Consider the following 15,476-nt stretch of genomic DNA (forward strand, 5'->3'; position numbering starts at 1 on the left):
AGATGCACCAAGCCAACAGGTGTTGGATGGGTGGGGAAAATTCCCACAGATCTAAGAGTAGATTTGGCTTCGATGTAACCCTTTGAACATTCATCTTCTAAGTTAAAGTTACTTGCCTCCCCCACGCGCCACCCCCACCCCAATCCAAAGTCTTGACAAGCATATAGCTTCCCTCACAGAAGGAAGCTTAAACATCTAAGCAAGGAAGGAGAACCCAGCTGGAGACAAAGTGGGACTGAAGGTTAGCACAAGCTAGTCCCCAGAGGTGCTAAAAGGGGGTGATACCCATTGTGGTGGTTTGAATATGCTTGGCCCAGGGAGTGGTACTGTTAGGAGGTGTGGCCTTGTTAGAGCAGGTGTGGCCTTGTTGGAGGAAATGTGTCACTATGGGGATGGGCTTTGAGACCCTCCTCCTAGCTGTCTGAGGACAGTCTGCTCCTGGCTTCCTTTGGATGAAGATGTGGAGCTCTCATCCATGTCTGCCCAGATGCTGCTGTGCTTCCTGCCAAGATGCTTATGGACTGAAACGTTGAACCTGTTGGCCAGCCCCAGTTAAATGTTGTCCTTATGAGAGTTGTCTTGGTCATGGTGTCTCTTCACAGCAATAAAACCTTAAGTGAGGTTAGAGTTAATCCCATTAATCACCCGTTAATCACCGGCAAGTCTGGTGGGTACCCGTGTGCTGTCTAGAGGCTCCAAGAGGCTGTCCTAGAGGCTGCCTGCCCTGCCTCCAAGTCCATTGTCAGCAAAGGTGTCTCCACTGACTAGGTGCCCTGATAAATTACAAAGGACAATGATAATGATGATGGATTGTAATAAATAAAGCCACAAAGATTTACCAAGGGTCCTAAAGCTTAGTAGATTATATTAATGATTTCTGGGTCAGTGACCAAAATTCCTGACAGAAAACAAACAAACAAACAAAAAACAAAAACAAAAGGATGGAAAGATTTGTTTTGGCTATGGTTTCTCAGGCCTCAATCCATGGTCACTGGGACCATGTTTGTGGGCAAAACATCATGGCAATGAGGGTCCTAACCAAAACTGTTTGCTTCTTGGTAGGAAGAAACAAGAAGAGGGATACAGGATGAGTCTGGAGCAGCCACAGAGGACAAGGCCCAAGTGGCCTATCTTCTCCATCCAGGCCCCTCCTCAACCTCTCAGCACTTCCTGAGAATGACATCTGATCACAAATTCCCTGACTAAATAGATTAAACTGTTGGGTAGGCCAGAGCCCTCCTGATCTAGTTCTGTCTGGAACCAACATCACTGCCACAGACACAGCCAGAGCCACAGCAGAAACTTATCTAGTATCTTAGGCACTTCTCAAGTCAAAACTAGTCAGCACACAAACTCACTCACATACACACACTCATTCACACACATACACACATGCACACACACACATTCATGCTCACAGAGGCACATAATACACATATTCCCACACTCATATAAACACATTCACCAACATGCACAGTCACACGCACTATGCTCTCATACACATCGACAGTCATACTCGCACACGCACATTCATACTCACATACATACATGCACATTCAGAGAGAGAGAGAGAGAGAGAGAGAGAGAGAGAGAGAGAGAGAGAGAGAGAGAGAAGCCTTGACAAAGATAAACTATATCTCTAGATGAGAAAATTGCAAAATGTGAATTGTTCTCTGAATTAAGCCAAATTTGAAACCGGCCTGGGCTATGTAATGAATTCTAGGGTGGGTCTTCAGAAACACGGGGTGATGGCAGTGAACAGTCAGGATGAAGCTCCTGTTTTAGGGGCTTACATTTCAAAGACACAAAGCCTGGAGAGAGACAGGTAACCAAATCAAATGAACACATCTGAGGACAAAGAGTGCTGAAAAGAAAAAGTCTCCCGGGGGTGGCTTTTGTTCAAAGGCCAGAAAGGCAGAGACCTCCATGATGTGACAGACCCAGACACAGATCAAACGAGTGCCCTTTGCTGCCTGTGCAATGACTAAGCAGGACAGGAGAGACCAGTGTGTGCAGGAGGCAGGAGATAGTTGGAAGAAGGTTGGGATTAGCATGGCCTGACTTGACAAGATGGGGTCTGGAGCCTTCTGGCTGGGGCTTAGGATTTATTCTGAAGGAAATGAAAAGGCAGAGTGAGATTTGGGCAGAGGCAAGACCTGACCTGGCCTAATTTACGTTTTATTATTAATTAATCAATGTATGTGTTCATGTGAATAGGCACATATGTTTGTATGTGCATGTAGAGATCAAAAGACAACCTTGGCTGCCCATGTTGTCTTTTGTTTAAGGCAGAGTCCCTCATTCATTAGCCTGAACTTTGCCAGCTAGACGAGGCTAGCTCACCACTGAGCCTCCTGGGCTCTGCTGATCTTTACCTCCCACCTTGTCACTTGTTGGACTTACAAGAGTCTGTCATCTGCCCAGTTCTTTATGTGGGGTACTGGGTGATTCGAACTCAGGTCTTCATGCTCACTGGAGTGAGAGCTCTACTGACTGAGCTATCACACAGCACTGAATTACATTTGTTTGTTTGTTTGGTTGGTTGGGTTTTTTGTTGTTGTTGTTGTTGTTGTTGTTGTTTGGTTGGTTGGTTTTGGTTTTTCGAGACGGGGTTTCTCTGTATAGCCCTGACTGTCCTGGAACTCACTTTGTAGACCAGGCTGGCCTTGAACTCAGAAATCCACCTGCCTCTGCCTCCTGAGTGCTGGGATTAAAGGCGTGCGCCACCACACCCGGCACTGAATTACATTTTAAAGTGAGCCCCAGCTTTAAGGAGAACAGGTCAGGGGTGTGTTACAAGAGATGGTCCAAAAGAGATGATGGAGCAAGACCAAGATGTGAACGGTGAGCAGCTCTGGATGGTTGGAGGAGGCAAGGTCCAGGAGGCAGGAGGAGATTCAGCGGAGGGTGTGAGACAGAGGCAATAAGAGTGATGTCAAGGTTTGGGTCTCAAATGTTAGAGCAGCATTGGCCCATGAACTGGGGAAGGTGGAGACAGGAGCAGTGTAGAGGAGGGAATAATTCAATGGAGAAAGTGTGGCGAGGTGAGTCATTTGAAGAACACGCCATTGGCACCAGTCAAATATTTCACAAGGCACGTGCTGTATTGACGTCTCTGGAACATTTGCTACCCTAGCATCTTCATTCTGTTTGGCCATCAGCTTACATTTTTTTCCACCCCTCTCCTTCTTACCCCAAACCCACATGCTCAGCCTCAAAGCCTACTGGATTTCAAGATAACAGCCCTGGCAGGAAAGAGGTTTCTGTCAGCTTGCTTCAAACCTACTGGTCTGAGCTTCAAACTCTCTTGGCTTATGTTCCCCCTTCTGGACCTCAGGAAAGCCCAGGTTACATCTCTCATGTGCTCTCTGACCTGTGTATGCACACATATCTCAGTGGGCACTGTACATCCCAGAACCTATAAATAATACAGTCTTCATTCCCATTTTGCATTGCTCCTCATCATGAAAGGGAGGTCTCTCCATCTTGAAGATCCTAATTTAAAACCTAGGCCATCTAAAACAGTTGGCCCATGAGCAGCCATTAACTAGTAGGAAACCAGCAGGGTAGGGAAAAAGGACTATGGCAGGTTCATAGACATCTCCACGGCTGCACCGCTTGTCAGAGAAAGCATTTGGGAGCACATAGACGCTTCTCACGCAATAAAATGCAGTATATCAAAGGGCAGAAGCCTGAGCGCCCACCCAGATAGACTCCACATTTGATGACACAGAAAGTGTTCAGAACATCTTGTTAAGTGACAAAAGCAGGTGGAGGCACCTAGCCAGGCCAGGTACATGGCTGTAATCCCAGCACTCAGGAGGCTGTAGATGGGGAGAGAAGAAAGGAATGATGGGAAAGAAGAAGTAAAGGAAGAAACTGTATGGTTTCTTTTATACAGTTTCTTTCAACTAAGTGGGCATAGACGGGTGTAAATCCCCAGCAATTGCACCGCATGACTGCTGGCAGAAGTTTTCCTAGGGAGTAATGCAGTATGTTGACTGTGTATGTCCTTCTGAACACCTGCATTCTATGCTTAAGTCCTGATCCCCAGGACCTCCGAATGTTCTAGAACAAAGGTTATTAGCGATGTCCATCCTTATTTAAAATGTGGTCATCAGAGAGTATTGCCCGCCGCTTTTGTGTTCCCCTGGTAAGAACACGCTCAGGGCAACCGGAATCTTCTGCAGCACAAACTTTATTGCTTACCCCATCAGGAGCCAGTGGAGAAGAGAGCCAGAGAGAGAGAGAGATGGCGGAGCCCCCTCCCTTTTATGGAGGACTGTCCTCCGCCTCGGACGTGTCACTCCCTGATTGGCTGCAGCCCATCAGCCGGAGTTGTCGTCACGGGAAAGGCAGAGCACATGGCGTGGAAAGCTACCCCGGCACATGCGCAGCTTGCTTGTTTACTACTTAGAACACGGGTGTCAGTGCCATCAGCGCCATCTTGTAATGGCGAATGTGAAGGCGGCTCCTTACATCTCCCCCTTTTCTTTTATTTAAGAGCAATAGGCCACCCATATTAATGAGAGTGGAGATAGAGGTCAAATCCCCAGTGTGTAAAATAGGGGCTTTACACAAAACCTCCTCCCAGGCTCATCACCCAAAGGGGTCTTGGTCCGCTCCCGTGTCGTTTTTCCTGGGGGAAGGACACTTGGACACTCAACCTTCTTGAAAGATTACATGTCTCCCTAGAATAGGCTCATATATGCCACAGAGCCCTTCTACTGCAGTGCTTAGCCGTGCAACTCTCTCGGGCTGCTGAAGCACACTCACTCTATCCCGTGCAATGAGACTAGCCTCGTGGGGTGCAAGAGCTGAGTGGCCAGCGACCTATTGCTTAAGCATAGATAACCATATATCAGGGGAAGCACCATGTTCTAGTGCTGCAAGCGCCTGGGAAATAATCACCATGTCTCTCCTAGTTTGGGCCTTAAGCTTACAGACCAATCAAAGAAGCAACACTAATCCACAGCAAAGAACAGCTCCAAATAATTCCACCCCCACCCATTCTTTAAAGAAGGAAAATGTTGAAAAGATAGTCCTTAGGTCAGGGACAGGTCCAAGTGCATGGGGCAAGTCTCAATTTTTGAAGGGTCTGTTCAAATTTAGCCGTCCAATTCTGTATCTCCCAACGCTGCTCTCTCTTTGTTGTTGTCACCCTGGACATCACCAAGTTGAGGGACATCAGCATTCCCTTGGTCAGTCTGGATTTTTCGGGTGAGTCTTTCTGGTATCCAAAATGGGTTGTCTTCATTCTGTGGAAAAACACAAACAGCTCCCCTGGATCTTATCAAAATAGGATCCGGGCCTTTCCATTTGTTATTTAAAACATCTTTCCATTTAACCATCTCTTTGGGCCTATCTGGCTCTGAACAATGTCGTTCAGCCGCGGTATGGCCATGAGAATCAAGATTTAAAAAATTGAGTGTAAAAAGTGCTGTAGACACAGACACTCTTGGTACTCGGGGTAGAGCCTCCTCGACTCCCCCTTTCTGTTTTATTAGATGGAAGTCCAGTCAGGTGGGTCACATCCATCTGACGGCAGAACTGTTGGAATTTTTGAGATGTATAAGCTGGTCCATTATCAGTCTTAAGTAGTTTGGGTTTTCCCCAAGCACTCCATGCCTCAAGGCAATGTTGAATCACATGTGAGGCCTTTTCTCCGGTTAAAGGAGAGGCAAACATGATGCCAGAGCATGTGTCAATGGACACATGGAGATATTGAAGTTTTCCAAAGGAAGAAACATGTGTAACATCCATTTGCCAGACCTGTAGAGGTCGAATACCGTGTGGGTTAATTCCCACATGAGGAACTGGCAAGAACTCACAGCAGCTTTGACATTGAGTAACAATGTCACGGGCTTCTTTTCTCGTCAAGGAGAAACGGCGGCGTAATGTTTCAGCCGTCACATGAAAATTGTTATGAAAATTTCTTGCAGCCTCTACCGGGGATGTTAGGGCAGCAGCCACCACTTTAGTGGCTTTATCTGCCAAATCATTCCCCAAAGCCATGGGGCCAGGTAGGCCTGAATGGGCTCTAACATGAGTAATATAAACAGGAAATCTTCTAGATAACAAAACTAATTGTATCTGCTGAAAAATATTGGCAACTTTACTGGAAGGCTTAATCACTCCAGCCACTTCTAAAAAATTGAGGGGTTCTAAAATGGTTTTTAAAACTTCTAAAACCACTAAACATTCTACCACTTGAGGTGAATTTTCATTATATTGTTTGGATACTACTTTACCATTAGCCACATAGGCACCTATGCCAGTTTTTGATCCATCAGTATTATACCACAACCCCATTTTTAAGTGGGTTTCTTACTGTTATTTGTGGAAACACAACAGATTGATTTTGGGCAAACTGTAAAATTGGATGTTTTGGATAATGGTTATCTATTTGTCCTGAAAAGGAGGTAACTAAAACTGTCCAATCATTAGATGTGGCTGCCAAGGTTTGAACCTGTCAAAAGTCCAATCTCTCTGCTCTGGAGTCAAAGCAGCAGCGTTTGCTCGGGCCTGCGTTTGTGCAGCCTCTTGCCATAGAGCTCTCCATTCCGTATATTTGCCCGTATTGGGGAGAGCAGCTTTTGCAATCATTTGCCAGTCGGCAGGAGTTAGTGCCATGCCGGCAAGCCTAACTGCACCAAAGTAAAATTAGCATTGGCTCCATATTTACGGACCAATTCAGCAAGCTCTTTTATCTGTATATACTCTACTGGAGCGTGGACACACCCACCCTCAGCTCCTTCAAAGACTGGAAATGCCTGTTGCATCTTCCTTTGTTCCTCTCTTGGAATGAACGAGTCTGTGCACTGCCTCTCTGCGCAGGGCTGACGCACTACGCAGGGCGGGGGCTCCGCATAGGGTGGAGGTGCACTATGACCTTGAAGCCAACTGCCCTGAGGCCAAGCAGCAAGCTGGCCTTTGCCAGCCGCTTTTGGCTTTTTTCTTGACTTAAAAGCTCGAATTTCTCTCTCATAACGAGCTGCTCCCTCCTCCAAGTCTGTTTCCTCAGAAGGGCTAATTTCTTTATCTGATTCACAGCTACTAAGAACTGGCTCTTTAAACTCATCTCTTTTCTCCTCTTTCCTTCCAATCTCTCCCCAGGTATTCTTCCCTGACATTAACTTTTCTTTTTTCCTTTGTTTTTTCTCCTCTTTCCTTCTAGTCTCTCCCCAGGTATTCTTCCCTGACATTAACTTTTCCTTGGGTTCAAGACCCGTGGAAAGGCCTGTATACTTACTTGGCGCGCCATGCTTTCTCTTTTTTCCTGCTCTCTCTCCCCGCTTTACTTCTGATAGACTGTCTTGAATTTCGTTCAGAATTCTCCACCCTGTCTTAACCACTTGTTGACATGTGAAAAGAAATAAAAGGACTTTTAACACTAGAGAAAGTTTAAGACCAGACATACCTTGTAAAGCTGTAACGAACGCGCATCCGTTCCCCAGCTGAAGAGTTCTGAACCCACGCCGGATCCTTCTCAACAGTCTGTTTTGTGGGAACACTTCATTACCACAGTTCCCCAGCTGAAGAGTTCTGAACCCACACCGGATCCTTCTCAACAGTCTGTTTCCGGGAACACTTCATTAACCGCTCCTTCCCCGTGATGCAGTAGCTCCCGGGTTTCGGCACCATTTATTGCCCGCCGCTTTTGTGTTCCCCTGGTAAGAACACGCTCAGGGCAACCGGAATCTTCTGCAGCACAAACTTTATTGCTTACCCCATCAGGAGCCAGTGGAGAAGAGAGCCAGAGAGAGAGAGAGATGGCGGAGCCCCCTCCCTTTTATGGAGGACTGTCCTCCGCCTCGGACGTGTCACTCCCTGATTGGCTGCAGCCCATCAGCCGGAGTTGTCGTCACGGGAAAGGCAGAGCACATGGCGTGGAAAGCTACCCCGGCACATGCGCAGCTTGCTTGTTTACTACTTAGAACACGGGTGTCAGTGCCATCAGCGCCATCTTGTAATGGCGAATGTGAAGGCGGCTCCTTACAAGAGAGGGCCTGAACCCAACCTGAGGTTCTTGAGAGGATGAGAGAGCATGTTGCAGACCCACACAGGGAAGAGGGAAGACGGAGGCAAGGGGTTCACACCAACACTACCGACTCACAGTAGGGCAGCAGCAGCTGAGAGAAAGGCCTGGGAGAATCTCTCCCAGAGGCATTTGAAGGACCTCCCTGCTTACATAGAACTCCAGAATTGAGACAGACTCTTGTCTGCGAACTCGTGGACTTCTCCTTGTAACAGTTTAGCAAGCCGAGCTGACTTTCCACACAATCTGAAAAGTCTCTTCTATATCCACAGAAAACGAAACCGCTTCCATTTTAAATATAAATTTTAATTTAAAATTGAATCACTTAAGGAGACAAACAAAACAACAACACACAAAACCCCCCCCCCAAAAACAAAAAACACCACTTGTCAAATGTATTTTAAATTTCCATACCTCTCGGTGATATTTTTGTTTTCTGAGCAATATCTAAAAATTGCAGGTGTCCCTTTTTAAAAAATGTTTCAAATTGGAAAAGAAAGTCCACAGCACTACTGAGGACCCATAGGAAGGAAATTCCAGTGGCGGCGGTGTGGGTGGGTTTTTCCAGGACGCCCTCTGTGAAGGCTGCTGAGGCTGTACGTGGTGATGTTGTCTACAATAGGGAAAATCGGAAGCTGTCCAGACACCTACACAGGATGTTACTTGGATTATTATTCCTCCAGATTCTATGCTGTTTATTTTTTAATTTTCCTTCTTTCTTTGTAAAATATTTTATTATATTTTTTGTTTGTTTGTTTGTGAGGAAGGCACAGGGTGTGCAGATGCCATGGTGCACATGCTCAGATCAGAGGACAGCTTGTGGCAGTCAGTTCTCTCCTTCCACCATGCAGATTCTGGGGATTGGGCTCGGCATCCGGCACCTTTGCCTGCTGAGCCATCTCTTAATGCTCTACTACTAGTTAATGCTAATACTACTACTATCTCATGAAATAAGATGCTTTCTTCAAACAGTAAACAGACTAGAACAAAAAAAAGTATAGATTTTTAGGCAGAACTGAAGTAAGACAGAAAAAAAAAACAAAAAACTGGTTTTAAATAAGAAAGTACATATAATCTGTAAGGATCTGACACTTTAAATATTTTTCATTTAAAAAAAATAATGAAGTACAGCTGGACGTGGTGGTGCATACCTTTGATCCCAGCAGAGGCAAGCAAATCTTTGTGAGTTCAAGGCCAGCCTGAACTTAACTCTACAGAGTGAGTTCCAGGATAGCCAGGGCTACACAGAGAAACCCTGTTTCGAAAACAACAACAACAATAAAACAAAACATAGCGAAGTATCGTGATACCACAGATAAGGGTGTTTGTTTGTTGGTGACACCGGCTCACACCTAAGGCTTGCACATGCTAGGGTGTCACTAAGTTGCCTGGCTGGATCTGGACTCACTCTGTAGGACACACAAACGCTTGAACTTTCAGTTTTGCCTCAGCCTCCCACAGCAAAGGACAGTTTAACCTTAACCTTTCAGATTGAAAGGCATGTTTTGACCCGCCCTATTTCTGACCTTTCGCTTCCTCACCCCTCCTTAGGCAACCTGCTGCTCCTGACTCCCAGGAAGCCCCACTACCTGGATGCAGGTCAAGACCTCCTACCTGAGCCCAAGGCTCAAATAACCTTCCCAACTGAGCCTCTCAGGAGGTGGAACTACAGGGACCCCCCTCCCCCAAAGCACATTTTAAATTATGTTACTTCCTATTGATAAGGACGTGGAGTAGCTGATTCTCTCAACTATGGTGATAAGCTAAAATAACAGCAATAAGAAAGACTTCTGAAGCTGAACATGGTAATATTTAATTAAAAGCCTGTGATGGGCCTCTAGTTTCCCAGGATTCAGTGAGTAGCCTCTGCATCCATTTCCACTTGGGCAAGAAAGCATGGGGCCCTCTGCTTTCTGGCTTGTCCTTCACTGGGGTCAGAGGAGCTTCTCTGCCTTCAGGGGTATATGTGGTAAGAGTGAACACACACACACAAACGCGCACACATGCATCTAGAGTAGGGTACTCTCCTGTTAAACTTCTTGAGTAAATGACATTCATAGATTTCAACCACATTGGGTAACCAGCTCTCAGGCTCCAGAGAGTGTAGTGCGAGCATTCTGGCAGAGAAGGCATCTGGCAAGCACCAGGGAGTGGGAAGGTAAGGGTCACAATGACACAGACAATGAGGAGACATCTTACAGAGGAAAGGACCAAGATATTGACCCAAGTTCCTTGACCTTGGAGCTATTGACATTTTAGACTGAATGATTCTTTGCTCTGGGGACTGTCCTGCACATTACGGGGTGCTCAGCAATGTCCTTGGCCTCTGCCTATGAGGCAAGTAATTCATACTACACCCTAGCTGAGACAACGGAAATGTCTAAATCTGCCAAGTGCATCTTTGGGGGAGATAAAAATAGCGCGAGCACACACACACACACACACACACACACACACACTAGAACTACTAAAAAACAAACTGCAAATACAGGCTGATGTGGAGAGAAAGAGTTAAAAATATTGGCGAGGGCTGAGGAGGTGGCTTGGTGGGGAGAATGCTTGCCTAGCATGCAGAAGGTCCAGAGTTCTATCCCTAGCACCGCATAAAACCCAGCATTGTGGCACATGCCTGTCATCCTAACATTCAACATCCTAACATTCAAGTGGTAGAGAAGCAAGAGGTTCAAAAGTTCAAGGTTTGGGTTGAAAAGATAACTCAGTGGTTAAGAGCACTGGCTGCTCTTCCAAAGGATGGGGTTCAGTTCCCAGCACCTTCATGGTGACTTCCAGCATCTGTAACTCCAGTTCCAGGGAATACAGCGCCCTCCTTTGGACTCTTCAAGCACAGACATGCACAGGCTAAACATGTTTTAAATGCTTTAAGTTCATGATCACTCTATTTAGCAAGTTTGAAGACAGCTTGGGCATATGCAACTCTCTCTCTCTCTCTCTCTCATTTTAATTGGAAAATAATGAGGTATTATAAGTAGTGCTATTATGAGTTTTATTATAATTGCTATTTCTTTCCTTTAGACTTTCTTGTGCCTTTCCAGATGAATACCTATTATGTCGAATCACTGGCTTGCAAAGCCACTTCTCCCCTCTCAGCCTTTCAAACCCGAGGTGCGTGGCTGTTTTGGGAGGACACCTGTCTAACGCCCCTCCCTGTTCCCAGGACTGGAATAGAGACCTATTCTTCGTGAGGCTGCTGCTTTTCTTTGTCATTTGTCAGAATTTTATGTCAGAATGTATCTTTACCTAAAACTAATTGGCACACGAGTAGAAAAAGCTGTTCCTTTCATCTGAGAGAGGCGTCCAGCTAAATGGCTTGCCTGGTGAGAGCCATTTGGGGGAGATGATTGCCTGAGAATGTGTTTCAGCAGTTCCCTTGATTATAGGCCAGTGTAGTTTTCTACTTCTTTCCTAGTCCATTTTGGCCATTTATACTTTTCTGAAAAAAATTCATTTTATAATGTTTATATTTTCTAGAGAGGAATATATGTAAAAAGATCATATAATTTGTATCATCTGCAATGCCCATGGTTTAAAACCATTCTCCTTGTATCTACATTTTCTCTTGTTATTAATTATATTTTTTAAAGATTATCTCTTTTGTTGATTCTTTCAAAAGTAACCCCATCTTCAATATACCTATGAGTTCTTCCAGTTTTCCATTGTTTCTTGTCTGTCTTGCTTTGTTTTTGTTTTTAATCATTATAACAAAATACCAGAGGCAGGCTAACTTAATAAAGAAAGGCCTATCAAGCTCGTTTTCCAGGAGGATACTGGGCATGGCACTGATATTACTCATGGTGAGGGCTTTCTAGGCATCTCCACATCTTGTAAAACCCAAAGCCAGAGAGGCCGAGGAGAGCCAGGCCCTGCAATGTTGTCACATTGAGGACCAGACCATCATCATATGAACCGTTAAACCACATCTACACTGTATCAACCACACTCCTGCAGAGTGCAAGTACCATTCAAGGTATCTTCAGATATATAAGGTTTTCCAGTGTCTACCACTAGCTCTTGTGAACTTGGAAAGTCCCCCAGCGCTTTCTCTTCTCAGCATTTCCTTCTCACACTGTTGTTTTGGTTGTCTCAGCATCTCCAGCCTTAATACTTCTGCATTAGTCAGGGTTATGTAGAGGAACAGGACTGATATAGATATACATCAGTTTTTATGTGTGTACATATATATGTGTGTTGAGATATATATGATACATGTATCGTATATAATAGGAAGAACAATATATATTATAATATATATGTGCACACACACACACACACACACACATATATATATATATATATATATATATATGATTTATTAGAATGGCTTACAGGCTGTATAGTTCAGAGAGTCCAACAATGGCTGTCTACTAGTCTGAGAATCCAGTTGTTCAGTCCACAAGGCTGTCTGTCTCAGCTGGTCTCCAGTATACGACAGAATCCCAAAAGAAGTAGGCTCTAATGCAGTGAAGGAATGGGCTGTCCAGCTAGAGTGGAGGCAAGCAGAGAACGTCTCCACCATTAATGCCTTTTATATATAGGCTGACAGAAGAAGGTATGGTCCAGATGAAACATAGATTTTTTTTCTGCTTCAAAACATCAGGATTAAAAGTGGGTCTTCCCACTTCTTATGACTTAATTAAGACAATTAAATCCCTCCCAGGCATACCCAGCCACTTGCATTTTAGTTAATCTCAGATGCAGTCAAGTTGACAGCCAAGAACCTGCATCACAACCCCCTCTTCACAGTTCTTGCCAACGTCAGTGTTTGACTTTTCAAGACGGAATTTCTACTCCCAACCCCTAATCTTTCAGGGTTTTGAGCACATCTGCTTTACTTTGAGAGAGAGCTGGCAATTTTATACTCTTCCCGTCCAAGAATGAGGCATTTCTCCACTCACTTGCATTATAAACCCTTGGTGGAAATTTGTGCCTTTTGAAAATTTGGCTTATGAAGTTTATTCCTGGATCTAAGGAGCTGGCTCAGTGGCTAAGAGAGCTTGCTGTGAAAGCACAAGGACCTGAGATCAGATCCTCAGAACACATGAAATGCTGCCTGTGTTTGTAAACCCAGCATTTGGATGGAGGAGGAGGCAGAGGCAGTGACTCCCGAGAACTCACTAGCTAGCCAGCTAGCTTCAGGCTTAGTGAGAGATTCCATCTTAAAGGAACAGGGAAGAGCAATAGTGGAAGATATCAATTGCTGGCGTCCACACACACTCAAACTATATACCCTATATGCATCACATGTGTGTACATGCATGCATGCATGCGTGCGTGCGTGTGCCACACCCCCACACCCACACACACATCACTTATTAATAAAATAGATTCTAAGAAATGTAACATTATAGTCACCATTGCAAAGGGAACAAACCGTTTGCCTGTGGTCTTTCTAGCTTTCTGGTACTGAAGGTATAGAGCAGTGATGTCAGTGTGACTGTCTCCTGACACTGCTGCAAACCAGTCTTCTGGTGAGATTATGAAGCTTGTGTGAGGGGGACCCTGTGTCCAGATTGATGCAGGTAGAGATCTGATCTATCTCCAGGCAGCCACCATATCCCCCTTTCTAAAGCCTTTTCACTAAAATCGTTCAGAGCCGCACAGCTCCCTCTGCAGATAAGCTCCGAGTCCAAATGGCAAATGAAAAGTTAGAGCTGCCTAGTTTTGGCCAGGGACTGAACACAGTCATCTGTCAATAAATTGAAAGCTACATATCACAAAATGAGAAGTTCCCAAGAAAGTGCCCCATAGTGACTTGTCCAGGCGTTGACTGACAACTGGGGCCAGAATGGCTGTGGTGGCATTTTTGTGGTAGCTTCAATCCAAACATCCCCGTATTCTGGAATCTAGAAACAAATTGTGGAATACACTAGAATGTTACACAGTGAGAATGACCGGGCTTACAATTCCCACCAGGGGAAAGACTCCCACAATCCTAGTGTTCAGGATCCAAATGCACACACAAAAGTCACATACCATGGGCTTCATGTGTTGAAGTGTGTGTGTGTGTGTGTGTGTGTGTGTGTGTTTCATAATCAAGGCTCATAACGTGCAGGAAGTGAGCACGGTAGTTATACTTGGGTCACAAGCTGTGACAGATAGAAAGATGATGGTCTGTGGGTCTGCTAATGTTGTCCTGTCTCTTCATCGGGTGCCTTGCTAAAACAGCCTCTAAGGAAACTCAGAAAGCCACACACAGCAACAGAAATATCTGGAAAACGCATCACTAGTGAATGTTCACTAGTGCGAACTTACTCAAATTACAGTGGTGCGTGAGGCAGACTGGAGAGAAGAGTAGGGTCTTGTTTACTGAGGATTCTCCACAACGCAGACACTAGGAGTGACCAGCTGCATCATCACAGCTTCTTTCTGGGACAGCCCAGAAGACATCAGGGAAGGGAAATCATCATAGCGGGCAAGACTTCAGGCAGCGCACTAGGCTGTACTTTTTGTTTGGGAAGAGAAATGTCCAGATATGCGCTTGTTCACTGGCTCATGGGCTGTAGCCAATGGATTGTCTGGACAGTGAGGGATTTGGGAAGTGCATGATGGAAAATTAGTGAGAAAAAACATCTGGGGAAGAATTATGTGGTTAGATCTCTACAGAAAGGCAAAGGATGTGACATGCCTGTGTACTATGTAATGCTCATCCAAAGGTGACTTCAGCAGGGGAGGAGTCCAGTAATCCAGTAGACAGATGGCCTGATCTGTGAACAGTCAGCCTCTTTCCCCAGCCATCCCTGTCATTGTCCAATGGGCCTATGAACAAGCAGCCATGGCAATAGAGATGGAAACTATACCTGGACTGGCAATATGGACTTCCACTCATCGAAGTGATCTGGTAACAGCTGCAGCTGAGTGCCAGATCTGCCACACCAGCAGTGACCATCATTGGCCACCATTCCCTGAGTTGGCCAGCCAGCACCCTGGTGGCAGGTCACCTACATGGGACCACTTCTTTCATAGAAAGGGTAGTGCTTAGTCCTTAGCAGAGAAAGCATCTACTCTGGGAATGGATTTGCCTTTCCTGCATGTAATGCATCTCTCTATTCTCTCAATTCCTGCAGTGCCAGTGGCCTTCGCACCATTTACATCTTTTACCATTATTCATTTTACCATTTATATTCTACTGCCTTAAGCTATGTATCTCCTGGACTGCCTGGTTCATACAAGATCTAAACCGATACAATGGTCTAGTGTCTAAGGCAACTCTGTCCAAGCCGTGACAGGTAGGAGAGGGCAGCAGAGCCTACTGGACTGTCCTCAATATGCCAGCAGAATGCCCGGCCCCCCATTACCAGCACCTTTGTAGAACTGACGCCAGGCTCGGTGCTATCACAGCCTGGATTAGGGACAGCGAGGAGAGATCTAGGACTTTGTTGTCAAGAGATGGCCCTGCAACATAAATCTCGGCTTCTTCCTA

Source organism: Mus caroli, unplaced genomic scaffold (genome assembly GCF_978045245.1).
Source record: "Mus caroli unplaced genomic scaffold, Mus_caroli_1 scaffold_1, whole genome shotgun sequence".
In the NCBI taxonomy this organism is placed as follows: domain Eukaryota; kingdom Metazoa; phylum Chordata; class Mammalia; order Rodentia; family Muridae; genus Mus; species Mus caroli.